Genomic DNA, 13,964 nt, shown 5'->3' with positions numbered 1-13,964 from the left:
TAAGTCTATTGTCAATATGGCTTCATCCTAGATACCCAAGGATACATGGAGAAGTAAGGTGTTACTATTAGGAGGAAAATCCCCAGATATTTTATTGTCATGAAGATCATCTGAGCTAATTACATGTCTTTGAAAAAAAAATATCTTTTATACATTAGTCTCTTGAGCAGCACGCATGTTAGAAATTTTAAGTCCAGTCAAGATGAAAATCAGTTTGGCTGTGCTGTGGATCATGTTCTGTCTAATCTCTTTCACTTTATATGAAAACTACTTTATAATTTCATATAAAACCAAATGAATTTATTTCCCCACCCCCTTGAAACACATAATTTTAAAGACAGCATTTCTCCCTCCATACTTGATTAGTCACATCTTCATACAAATATTCTCTAGTATTTCATTGTCTTAAAAAAAAACTCTTTAGACACATGAAAGGAAGCTCCATATCACTAATCGTCAGGGGAATGCAAGTCAAAAGTCCAATGAGATGTCACCTTGCACTTCTCACAATGGCTAAAATGAAAAAAAGATAAGAAATAACAAGTGTTGGCAAGGATGTGGAGGAAAGGGAACACTCGTGTGCTCTTGGTGGGACAAAACAAAAATTGCGTGTAGCCATGTGGAAAACAGAATGGGGCTTTCCTAAAAATAAAAAAAAATGGAAATATCATATGATCTAGTGATTTTACTACTGGATGTTTACCCAAAGAAAACAGAAATACTAATTTGGATAGATATATGCAGCCCTATGTTTATTGCAGCATTTCTTACAATAGCCAGGATATGGAAGAAACCTAAGTGTCCATTGACAGGTAAATGAATCAGGAAGATGTGATATATGTTATTATATGTAGTGAAATATTACTCGGCCATAAAAAGGATGAGATCTTCCCATTTGCAACAACATGGATGGACCTCGGGGGTATTATGCTAAGTAAATAAATGAGACTGGGAAGCCATATACCACATTCTTTTACTCATATGTGGAATCCAGAAATCCAAACAAATAAATAAACAAAATGAAAATCAGGCTCAAACCTACAAATACAGAGAACAAACTGATGCTTGCTGGAGGGAGGGGTTTAGGAGATGGGCAAAGGGGTGATGGGTGAAATGGGTGAAGGGGAATGGGGGGTACAGGCTCCCAGTTATGAAATGCATAAGTCACTGGAATAAAGCACAGCATGAGCAATACAGTCGGTGATACCGTGTTGTGTGCTGACAGATGGCGCCTGCACTTGTGGTGAGCACCGCGTATGGTATTGAGAAGCTGAATCACCATGGTGTACACCTGAACCAATACAACACCGTGTGTGACCCATACTAAGAAATCAAACAAAGCAAAAGAACTCTGCTTAATCTTTTATCCCTCCAGTTGTCACCTCTTTCTTTGTTTCCTTACCAAGAGAAATTTATCAAGAGCATTTTGAATATAGGGGGTCAAATTCTTCACTTCCCACTCCTTCAAGGTACCGCGTTTGGGTTTCTGACTCAGCCACCACCTCCCTTGACAAGATCATCTCCACCAGGACTGATCCCCAATCACCTCTCCACCCTCCTTTTACACAACTTTTTCATGAGCAGTCAACACCCCATGACTGTGGCTATCTCCCTCTTCTTCTGCTTAAAAAAATTTTTTTTCTTTCTTGTAGGTCTGTGATACTAGAAGAAGTTTGGGTTTTTCTCTTATCTTACCAGGCTAGTCCTTCCCAATCTCATCCGCTTGTCTCAAAATGTTGGCTGGTAGCATTCTCAATGTTTTTCTTAAGGAGTTCAGTGTGGTCTAAGTCTTTGAATACCATCCATAGTCTGATGAGTTCTAAACTTATATTTTAGACCTGACCTCTTCTGTTCTATCAGACTGCCTAGTTGATATTTTTCTTAATTCCATACTCCCATTTCCCACTATAACAGTTAAAGATATGAAAAACAGTGAGGGCTCAAGTCAGGAGCCCAGGTATCATGCTTGACTCTCTTCCCTGTCCCTACCACATCTGATTCCTCAGCCAAGTCTTTTGGTACACCCCCAAAATATAGAGGGTTGTATTTTCTGAAAATAATCAGTGTTTTGTTTCTTCCTTTCCAGTTTGTGTATTTTTCTTATCTTCATGCATTAGTAAGGTCCTCCAGGGATATGCCGATGGTAGTACCAAGATTGAACATTCTTCTCGTGTTCTTTTTTTTTTTTTTTAAGGATTTTATCCATTTATCTGACAGACAGAGATCTCAAGTAGACAGAGAGGCAGGCACAGAGAGAGGAGGAAGCAGGCTCCCTGCTGAGCAGAGAGCCAGATGCAGGGCTTGATCCCAAGACCCTGGGATCATGACCTGAGCCGAAGGTTAAAGCCCAGGCTTTAACCCACTGAGCCACCCAGGTGCCCCTCTTCTCGTGTTCTTGAATTTAATGTGAATTCTTCTGACTTTTCACTACTGTTAATGTTTTGCCAGAGGTTTCTGGTAGATAATACTATTTGTTATAGAAAGTTTCTTACTACTCTACTGTGCTGCAAATGTTTAATCCTGAGCAGGTCTTCAGTTTTTCAAGTTATATTGTCTCAAGGTCATGAAGTTTTTCTCTTATAATCTTTGGAGTCAGTGAACATATTAATTGTATAGAATTGTATCATTCTGTGTTCTTGAGATTTATCGATTCCCCCAATCTATTTCTTCTAGACTTGGAGAATTCCTGTGGCCACTCCTACTCTGTAAAAGCGCTGCGCCAGGCAGGTTCTTAGTTATCTTTTACCATGTGATACCATCTTCCTGGGTCTTTTAGTGGGGAGCCAGCCTCTGGGTTTCCAATAATGTGTTGGAGTTTTAGAAAAGATCTTGTCTTTCTAGTAATTTAGAGCCAGGGTTTGGAGAGTCTGGAACCTGTGCTTAGCGTGCCATCTTGAGGACAGACAGGGAAGGACTGGAGCGTTTTGGTTTATGCCTTAAAGAGATTTGGGAATCATTCTCATTTAGAGGAATGCCTTTGATCCAGAATGTAATGACCTACAGCAGTACCAGGGAAAGGGACAATTCAGAAAAAAAGAAGAGCCTCTCCAAAATTAAAGTTGGTTGTAGTTCAGATGAGGAGAAACAGGTTTGGGAAGAATGAAAGACAGTATAAAAACGTCAGGACCTAAGGAATTTAATTAAGAGACGATTATTTGGGGGTGCCTGGGTGACTGAGTTGGTTAAACATCTGACACTTGGTTTCTGTTCAAGTTGTGATCTCGGGATTATGAGATTGAGCCTCATGTGGGTCTCTGGGGTGGGTTCAGAGTCTGTTTGGGACTCCCTCTCCCACTGCCCCTTCCCCTGCTCTTGTGCAGGAGCGCACTCTCTCTCTCTGTAAAATAAATAAAATCTTTTTTTTTTAAAGCTGATGATTTCCCTTAAAAGTTTCCATCATTGTCCCCAACAAATTTTTTGCTGAAATCATTCTTATTGGTACTGAATCTTTAATATATAGAAGGGGTGGAGAAGGAAATCAGTGGAATGTTAACTTCTCATCTAATATGATCACCAATATAACCGACATCTATGTAGCAAGGAATGAGGTAGAAAAAAATAGGAGAAATACTGAAGTCATATTGTACCTTCCCTTCTAGAGGAATGGAAGAATGTCTTTGAATTTCATTAAATGTCGTAGGCCTGTATAGGATATTAAGTGGAGGCGGGAGTTGGGAAACTCAGTCTTGTTTAGCTTCCTCTAGTCAAAAAATACCTTTTGGTGTACCAGGCCCTGTGGTATGAGTTGGGGGTAAAGCTCTGAGAAGTGCAGACATCAGCCCCACCTTCATGAAATGTATGAGCCAGTTAACATCAAATGAACATTGCTGCAAATGTGATGAGAAGTAGGAAAGGAATCAGGGGTATGACTATAGGTATGAGGGCCTATAGTCAGGACACAGCTGGGTATAGAATTCTTTGCTCTAAGAAATGGTTTTTAAATTAAGTCTTATAGGGGCGCCTGGGTGGCTCAGTGGGTTAAGCCGCTGCCTTCGGCTCAGGTCATGATCTCGGGGTCCTGGGATCAAGTCCCGCATCGGGCTCTCTGCTCAGCAGGGAGCCTGCTTGCCTCTCTCTCTCTCTCTGCCTGCCTCTCTACTTGTGATCTCTCTCTGTCAAATAAATTAAAAAAAAAATTTAAAAAAATTAAGTCTTATAAAAGGAGACAGAACAATTGGGTAGTCTTTCTGACCAGATTCCTGTCTTTACATAGCAGGAAAAAAAAATCTTTACTTGTTTGAAGATTCTCTCTGTCCAAGGCTACCTTTAAAATCAAGAGTGTCTCGTTTCAGAATCATGGAAATCTGCAGGTGGAATCCATGGTCCTGACTGGCTATCTTTACCATCAGTGAAAAACTGGCTTGTGTTTTCACGTCTGGACTGAGGTTGTGGTGGCATCCATCCAACCGGAGTAGAGGAAAGAGATGTGGCAACCGAGCAAATTGTTGGTGAGAAAAAATAGGAGTCATACTGCTCTGTCAGCAAACTGGAGGAAAGAACAAATATTTCAGCTGGACTTTTAGGAGGACAGGTGATTGGAACTCAACTCAAAGTGGAAGAAGCAAAAGGAAGCAACTTACTTGTTTAGAAAACAAAAAAGTATGGGAGTTTATGTGGACTAGACCCTGGAGCAATATCCTTAGGGATCCTGGAGAATCAAAAGCTTCTGACAAGTGAAAGTGGAGTGTCTCAACTGGCACCACTGTCCTTCCTCATTATTGCTCAGCTGTCATCAGTCTGTGTCATTAGGAGATATCTCATACTAATTATATACTATATATTTTATGTAATTAGTATGTATACATATATCCTAATTATAACCAAGCCTTCATTGAACATCTACAGGACTCCTCTTCACGGAGATGGAAAAGGAGAAGTCTCTGTTATACTGCCTGATAAGAGAGACCACTGCTTAAGCAAGCAACTGATAATATGGTGTCATTAGGACACAAAAGTAACATGGGGAAAAAGTAAATAATATATCAGACACAGAGATACCACCCTGCATCTCAATCTCCCTTGTCAAGGGGAAATTGTGTGCCCATGGCTAGTATGAGTGATACAGGACTTGTGGGGCTTCTGAGGTCACCAAGATATTATATAACTTGGCAGGGGGGATTTGATGGTTCTCCTCTCCCCCATTTTACTCAATACCTGAAGATATGTTTCCAGAGCTATCTACATGTTTCAGTCATGCAGGGGTCTCCCTTGTCTATGTGGATTTTGATCCTTGGCTCCCCACTGAGGTCTCAGGGTACAGTTAGTCTGAACCGGGGATGTCCAGGACCATCTCATGCAGATAGACTGGGGAGAGATTGCACATGGCGTCAGTGGTAGGGGAACAGATATCCCATCCAATCACTGCTGGTTGTGGTCCAGCATGTGAAAGGGAATCCAAATGCCCTCGGACATTATGATCCTCTCATCAGGGAACACAGGCACCGACCATTCATGGCACATGATGGGATATCCTGAATGCACCCAATGTGAAGAAAACAAGAGGAAAGAAGAGATGATGTGATGTCCAGTATTCTTTGTAGAGTACATCTCCCCGCCTAGTCCAGGAGACCTAAAACATCTTGAACAATCCCAGATTAATCAGAGATGCATTTGACTTTATCTCCCTGCCCAAATTTATTTTCAACCTAACTGGTCTCCTTCCAAGTTCTTTAGAGTTTGATACTCTAACTCTGAAAAGTACACCAAAGAAAGGGAATCAGAGTATAAGGAATCAGAAATAGAAAACAGATCAGCAGCAAGGAATCTTGTCTGATGCGCTTCAGATACCGGAGGCTCCAGTTCAAACACACACATTTATGTCCTTGATCAGTACAAGCACCCAATAGCTACATCCTCTCAGTATTACCATAAGCTCTAGGCATATAATCCCAGTTCCAACACATAGGGAAGGAGGTTCAATAACACCTCCCTCCTCCATGCCTGGGACATTCACATTTTAGAAACAGCCAGAGAAGCTCACCTGGTCACCTTGTGACTATAACTGAGGTCTAGTGTGAAGGAGAGGAGTCATCTGTGTAGAATTGGTGATGGATGGTCTGGAGATGCTATATATAAGGAAGAAGGTGTGATTATCTTTTGGAATATCCTTCCTGCTTCCTTTTGGGAAAGTGGTGCTTGGGTAAACAACGTCCCTGAACATTTGAGTGACACTCAGGTGGTTCTTGTTGGGTTTGGGTCTGTAAGTGAGACTGAAATGATTTAGGTTGAGACCTTCCCAGTGTCCTCAAGTGTTCTCTGTATGTCACCATCATGCTCTGCATGATAGTATTTCCCTGTGTTGAGCGGGAGGTCTGTGATGGTCTCTGTAAAACTTCTGTCATTTCAGTGAGAAACATGACCCACAATGACAGGAAATGGTGACTGGCTGAGGAAAACAAAATGAGTGAAAGCAGAGGTCAGCAACTGCTCTTGGCCAGCCCCATTAGAGAGTCTCCTTGGAGATTTGAGTTTTCTTCTTCTTTGATCCTGGGTTAGGAACTTGGAAGACCACCACTGAACATGTGGGTTCAGAGTGGACATTCTGTGTTGGGCAAGTTGCTTCTGGTGAGAGGCAAGGCAGTGCGTCCTGATGCAGGGCACAGGCAGCTGTGAGGCCTCACAAGATACCTGGGCTTAGTACTGCTGATTTGGGAAGAGCCATAGAGCTGAAAGCTGATTACCCTTATTAAGGTTTCAGTGGAAGCCAGGGTGCTGAGTGATGAGTTTGGTGAATTTATCTGTTCCTTGTAGCTGTTAATACAGTGTGCAGCATTTTGTATCAGATGGGGATGAGTTTTAATGGATTATGAAGAAATCTGTCTAGTTTAAGGTTTGGTTAGTTTTTATTTTGGTTTATGACAGCATCTGAAAGAATTTTCATTTGTCCTTCTTGCCAAAGTCTTGCTGCTGTAATGGAGGGAGACAGGGCAGAGAGAACGAACTCTGCCTGGGAAAGATGGAGTGAAAAGTGATCATTGAAAAATGCACATTCTTCAATATTAATAAAAGAGAAGAAAGACTGAAAATAAATTGAACAAAACATCAACTTAAGAACTTAGAAAGTGGTAGCAAAATAATGCCTCCCCCAAGAAGCAGAAGAAAGGAAATAATGAAACTAGGAGTAGACATTATTTAAATAGAAAGAAAGTGGAAATAACCAAACTTGGAAGTCTGAAAAGATGAGTCTTTGGTGAGATTGATCAAAGACAAAAGAGGTGAGTGAAGGACTAATAATAACACCAGGAATGAAAAGGACGGGAAAAGGAGAGGGGATGTGGAGAATAAGTAATCACACAAGGATGTTCTAAACACCTTGAAGCCAACACATTGGAAAAGTTACATGCATAAATTGTTGGAAAGCATAACTTTCAAAACTGAATTGAGAAGGAAGTTAATAATTCTGTAACCATCAAGGAAATTTTATGAAAACTTCTTAGAAAATTCCAGACACAGTGTCTGGTAAGTTCTTTTAAACATTCAAAGAACAAATAATTTTAGTCTTATGAAACTTATCTAAGGAAAGCAAAAGTAGGAATGTTCAATAACTTATTTTATGATGTGGATGTTAATCTGATAAAAAAAATGTGTCAAGGACACTAAAAAAGGAGAATTGTAGCCCAATCTAAGGTGTGAATAGAGATGTGAGAATCCTACGAACACTACTAAACTTATAAATAATAACTTTAACCTATCATAACGGATGTGACTAGTTAGGTTGATACCAGGATGCCATATTGGTTAAACATTAGAAATTCAATTTATGAACCTACATAGGTTAACGGATGAAAAAAGAAAAGGTAGCAGCAGTTGAACAAATTTTTTTATTAAACTCCAAGTTCATTCAGTAAAAATCTCTTAGAAAATAAGGAAGGAAAACAAAGTTTCCTAAGCTGGTTATGGATATGTATAAAACCTATTGTTAGACATCAATTATGTGATGAAATATTCAACCATTTCCCTTTGAGATCAGAGTAAGAGAAGGATGTGCACTGGTACCATTTTTATGCAACATTTAAGGTGCTAGCCAGTGCAGACCACTAAGGTGAAAATATATAACAAATAATAAAGAAAGAGACAAGTACGTGTTATAAGGACTAGAAATACCTTTTTAAAATGTTTAGTACTAACAGGTGATATGATTGTGCATGTGGAAAATCCTCAGTTTGAGAGCTATGGAGTTTAGCAGTGTTGCCAGAGTTAACACGAATACTAATATTCTGTGATATTGCTGGAGTTAACATATAAACATTAACTGTATTCCTATATAGAATCAATATTCCAGTTGTGAAATGAATATTTTATTCATTTGGAATAAAAATCCACTTACATTAAAAATGATAAAGGATTCAAGGGACACTTGGGTGGCTCAATCGTTAAGCATCTGCCTTCTGCTCAGGTCATGATCCCAGTCTTGGGATTGAGCCCCACATGGGGCTCGCTGCTCAGCGATGAGCCTGCTTCTCCCTCTCCCACTCCTCCTGTTTGTGTTTCCTCTTTCACTACTTCTCTTTCCATCAAAGAAATGAATAAAATCATTAAAAAAATTGTGAAGGATTCAAGAATGAAGTAACATATCTAGAAAATGTTCTACAGTTTTATTGGAAAAATTAGAAAAGTATACAGAGAAGCACTGGGGGTACCTAAGGAGATGCTGAGATAAAGCATGATCATAGACTGAAAAACTAATTTCTTAAAAGATGTCAATTTCCCACAAATTGATCTATATATTTTTTTAAAAAATTGCTTATAATCAAATCACAGCAGGGTTTGTTGTAATAGTAGTTGTTTGCTTCTTTGTTTTGGTAGAACACAGTGAGCTGATTTTAAAATTGAAATGGAAGCAACAAAGAACCATGAATAGTGTTCTAGAAGAAAAATAAGGATGAATAAGTATAAAACTATTAATAATATAATAAAACTATTATAGGATTAACACAGAGATAGAAAATAAATCAATAGAAGAAAATAGAGAGCCTCCAAAAGACCCACAGTATACAGACACTTGGCCCAGCAAATGAGAAGAAAAGAATAGACTTCAATGAACCATGCTATGATAACTGGGAATCCATATTTTTAGACAGTGAAGTTGTGTTTCTATTTCTTGTGATCAAAAAAACATTTGAGCTTGAAAATTGCCAAACTCCTGGAAACTAATATAGAAAAATATCTTCATGGAGTTTGGATAAACAAAATAATTTTTAATGAAGATACAAGTAGCATTAAACATAAGAAAGTGATTAATAACTTTGACTTGTAATGTTTATCAGAAAAAGTGATGTTTATCAGATGATACCAGAAGAAGAAAGGGCAACCTAGAGTGAGAGGAGCTATCGGTACACACTTAACTGACCAGTTACATAAAATATCATGGCATGCAGAAAATCCAACAGAAAAATGCACAAGAGGAAGAAACTAAATCTAAATATCAAATTAATCTTGTGAAGCTGCATAACCAGCACAGCATAAATTAAAACCACTCTGATATGCTATTACGCACCCTCATTTTGGCAAAAAATGGGGGGGGGCAGTGCTAATACGTGTCCACAGGATCTAGGGCAATGGAAACTCCTCGTATATTTAGAGTGGTACAACTTGAACTTACCATTGTTTGTAACTCGTTTTCATCTAGTACAGTTGAAGCTGTGCATATCCTATGGCACGGCAGTTCCATTTTATGGAATACAAGAGAGACCCTTTCAGATATGTAGAGACACGTTCATAGTAGTGAATGGACACCAAATAAAGCCAATCAAGTATCTATCAACAGCAAAACAGATTATGTTTCATGTACTGTATTCATACAGTAGAATATTAGGCAGAAATAAAAATAAACTATAGCTATAGATATCAGTGCAGATGGATTTCACAAATATAATATTGTATAAAAGAGGGAAGCCATAAAAGTTACATAAAATATAATCTTATTATATTTACATAAAGTTCAGAAATCAGTTAAAAGTATAGTATATACATATATTTTTTGAGTGCACACATGTGTGTATGGGAGTGGAGGAGGAGTAGGGTGGGGGAACACAGACGGAGAGAGAATCTTTTTTTTTTTAAGATTTTATTTATTTATTTGACAGAAAAAGACAGTGAGAGGGAACATGAGCAGGGGGAATGAGAGAGGGAGAAGCAGGCTTCCTATTGAGCAAGGAGCCCAATGCGGGGCTTTATCCCAGGACCCTGGGACCCTGACCTGAGTTGAAGGCAGATATTTAACAGAATGACCCACCCAGGCACCCTGAGAGGGAGAATCTTAAGCAGTCTCCACGCTGAGCACTGACCGGAGAGGCAGGCTTGATCTCATGACCCTGAGATCATGACCTGAGCCCAAAGCAAGAGTTAGACACTTACTAACAGAGCCATCCAGGTGCCAATAAACTATGTTTTTTGAAGGTTGTGCATAAAGGGCAGGAAAACTGTAAAGGAAAGCAATGGAGGATCACGGATGTCAGGTTAGTGTTCCACCCTGAGGCAAAGGAGGTGTTTTGTTCTTAAAAGGACACTGGAGGGGCTTCGATTCCTGGGGATACTTTCTTTCTTAGCCTGGTGCTAAGCCTGAAGGTTCACTTTGTAATAATCACATAAATTGTACATATCTCTTATGCACTTTTTTTTTTTTTTTTGGTGAACATGACATATTCCAAAATAGCAAGAATGTTATGGAGTTGCATCTTCTGACTCTAAAAGACCCAACTTCAGTTATTAGAGCACATTTTAACTATGTGGATTATAACATGACAGTGTTCCTAAAACTACTTTCTTTTTTCAGTTTTAAAGTCTGTACTATAACAAATGGATTATGGCAAGTAAAATTCACAGTTCTGCCTGCTTCTGAGTTGTAACATATTTATTGCTTCTTCTGTCAAATTGTCTGGGTTTAGCAGGGATTCAGACAATGTCCATGTTTGCTTTCAATTCGATCTTTAAAGCCTTAAGACAGTGTCCCAACTCCAACCGCAGATGTCATTATCTCTGGAAGGGTCCAGGAGGATGAAATCTTTTTGACAGAAAAATCACAATATCCTAGTCACGTTAAATTAGATCACTTATTACTTGCAACTCGGAAGTGCCTGCACCAAGGAATCTTGCTTCAAGTATTTTCAGAGAAAAATAGGGTAGAATCTCTCCAAACACTGTTTTTCTTTTCTTTTTTTCCCCCTGCTGAATGTAGGATTTAGATGTAATTAGAGGGATACATTGGCTTTAATCCTTTAAGGGCAACCACCTATCCACACTCATAAACCAATTTCCTGCCATTACAGGAGCAGCTAGAGCTCCCAATGGGGCATCAGCCCTAATTAAGGTATCCGCTGCATAATTCTGCTTAGAGTCTTTAATACCTTCATGTACACACACACACACACACACACACACACACACACACAGTTGTCATCAATATATGAGACTAAAATTTTACTCCATCTGGTCATTTGGCCAGTTGTTTTCAGATTGATTTGTTTTTTATTACTTGGATCCAGTATACCCTTTCCCATGGTCCAGGGCTTGACCCCGGTCAAGTTACTGGAAGTGGTTAGGAGTTCTCTGGGCACTAAGCATTTTATCCTGGAGCCTTTCAAGATCTTCAGGCCTGACATAGTTGCTGCCTTTAAGAGTCCTCATTTAGTTCTACAGCAGCATCAGAATCCTTGACAGGATGTTTGAGAACAGAGATTCAAAAGAAATAAAGATTCGTGAGGCCCAAGACTCTGGTTTTCAAGGTAGAGTCAGAATTCCCTGATTGCGGCCCCATTTGCTGACATGATTTTGACCCAGGTATGGGTGAAATCTCTGGTAAGTTGAGTTTTATTTCCTAGTATGCCTTTTAAAAAAGGTTTTTTGTTTTGTTTTTTTGTTTTTTGGCAGAGCTCTTGTTATTCTTAACTATCTTGTGACTGACTATTGTATCATTATTCATTTTTTGATAAGTACTTTGTACCACTTGATATTCTGTTGTGCGTATTTTTTTTTTCAATAAGTGGCCAAGTTTCCCTCTCTGTGCGGTATGAGCCAAGTGGAAAGGCAGACTATACTGGGATCTGAAGAGTATCTTATTGTTTCATTTCCCCAGTGGGTGGTCGCTATTTCATATATGTCCTAAATGATTAGGCTAAAGAAGCCTGCCCTATGTCGAATGGGTTAACTCCATCAGTTAAAAAGACTACTCATCTCTATACCTCTTTCTTAGAAGGGGGGGATTAAGTGAGACAAAGGTAATGTTTACTTTGAAATGGCTATCAGACACATGAAAAAATGTTCATCATCACTAGCCATCAGGGAGATTCAAATTAAAACTACATTGAGATACCACCTTACACCAGTTAGAATGACCAAAATTAGCAGGACAGGAAATAACATGTGTTGGAGAGGATGTGGAGAAAGGAGAACCCTCTTACACTGTTGGTGGGAATGCAAGTTGGTGCAGCCTCTCTGGAGAACAGTGTGGAGATTCCTCAAGAAATTAAAAATAGAGCTTCCCTATGACCCTGCAATTGCACTACTGGGCATTTACCCCAAAGATACAGATGTAATGAAAAGAAGGGCCAAATGTTTATAGCAGCAATGGCCATGGTTGCCAAATTGTGGAAAGAACCAAGATGCCCTTCAATGGATGAATGGATAAGGAAGATGTGGTCCATATACACTATGGAGTATTACGCCTCTATCAGAAAGGATGAATACCCAACTCCTATATCAACATGGACGGGACTGGAAGAGATTATGCTGAGTGAAATAAGTCAAGCAGAGGGAGTCAATTATATAGTTTCACTTATTTGTGGAGCATAACAAATAACATGGAGGACATAGGGAGATGGAGAGGAGAAGGGAGTTGAGGGAAATTGGAAGGGGAGGTGAACCATGAGAGACTATGGACTCTGAAAAACAACCTGAGGATCTTGAAGGGGCAGGGGGTGGGAGGTTGGGGGAACAAGGTGGTGGGTATTAGGGAGGGCACATATTACATGGTGCATTGGGTGTGGTGCAAAAACAATGAATACTGTTACGTTGAAAAGAAATTAAAAAAATTAAAAAAAAGTTGAATATCAGATCTAAAAATAAAAAAGGTAATGTTTACTTTGGAAGGATATTTCTCTGTGGTCTAGATACCTCTATGGTCAAAATGGCATCTTCTGGGAAGGTTCTTGGGCTTGTTTTAATGATCATCTATTTTATGAAAGTCATAGATTTGATAAGAGGTATTAATTAAAATTTCATTTGTATAATTGATAAAGGCAGTGACTCTGTTGTATGCCAGGAATCTAAATCCATTCTAACAACATTCCAAGCTAAACAGTAGAAAGAATTTGTTTCTATTTGAGTAGGAGTGAATTGGTTTGGGAGATTTTTCATGGATAGGACAAGCAAAACATGACTTCCTTTGTGTGTCCCTATTCAAAGGTCAAAAGCCATGGGGTCTTTTGGTGAGACATTTGCCTTGGTAATAAAGATAAACTCTCAAAGGCCTTAAATAAAGATTTGAATAGTAGGTTTAAATTACGCCTTCAGGAAATTTGTGTATTTGTCCTCTTCTAAAAGTTTTATTCATTGGCTATAAAAATTCATAGAATATTTTTTAAAAGGTGAAGAGCATATAGACTGTCAGTTACTTTATGGGAAGAGGAGCCTGGATAGCTCTTTTAAACCAGAACTAGGAGAGGGACAGTTTGCCACTATGGGAACAGTACAAGGAAAGTAGTTATAATGCTTCTGCGTAGCCACAAGGAGGAGGCAAAGAGCAGCATAGGTGACTTCAGACTCTGCACTGCCTAAGGTCCATTCAAGATAGAAATTACTTTAATTCCCTTAAGTGGGGCTTGTTATTTCATTTTAACAATATTTGCTAGAGGTAAGAGTCTTTATGGTGCATTCAGTGTGACCAATCACTAGAGTTTCAATGGTTTTGAAATTAACTGCCCATTCTTCTAATAAGGCTGTGGCTATGTGGTGCTGAGGGGAGATGT

This window comes from Meles meles, chromosome 10 (genome assembly GCF_922984935.1).
Source record: "Meles meles chromosome 10, mMelMel3.1 paternal haplotype, whole genome shotgun sequence".
NCBI lineage: Eukaryota > Metazoa > Chordata > Mammalia > Carnivora > Mustelidae > Meles > Meles meles.
Note: the sequence above shows the minus strand (reverse complement) of the source record.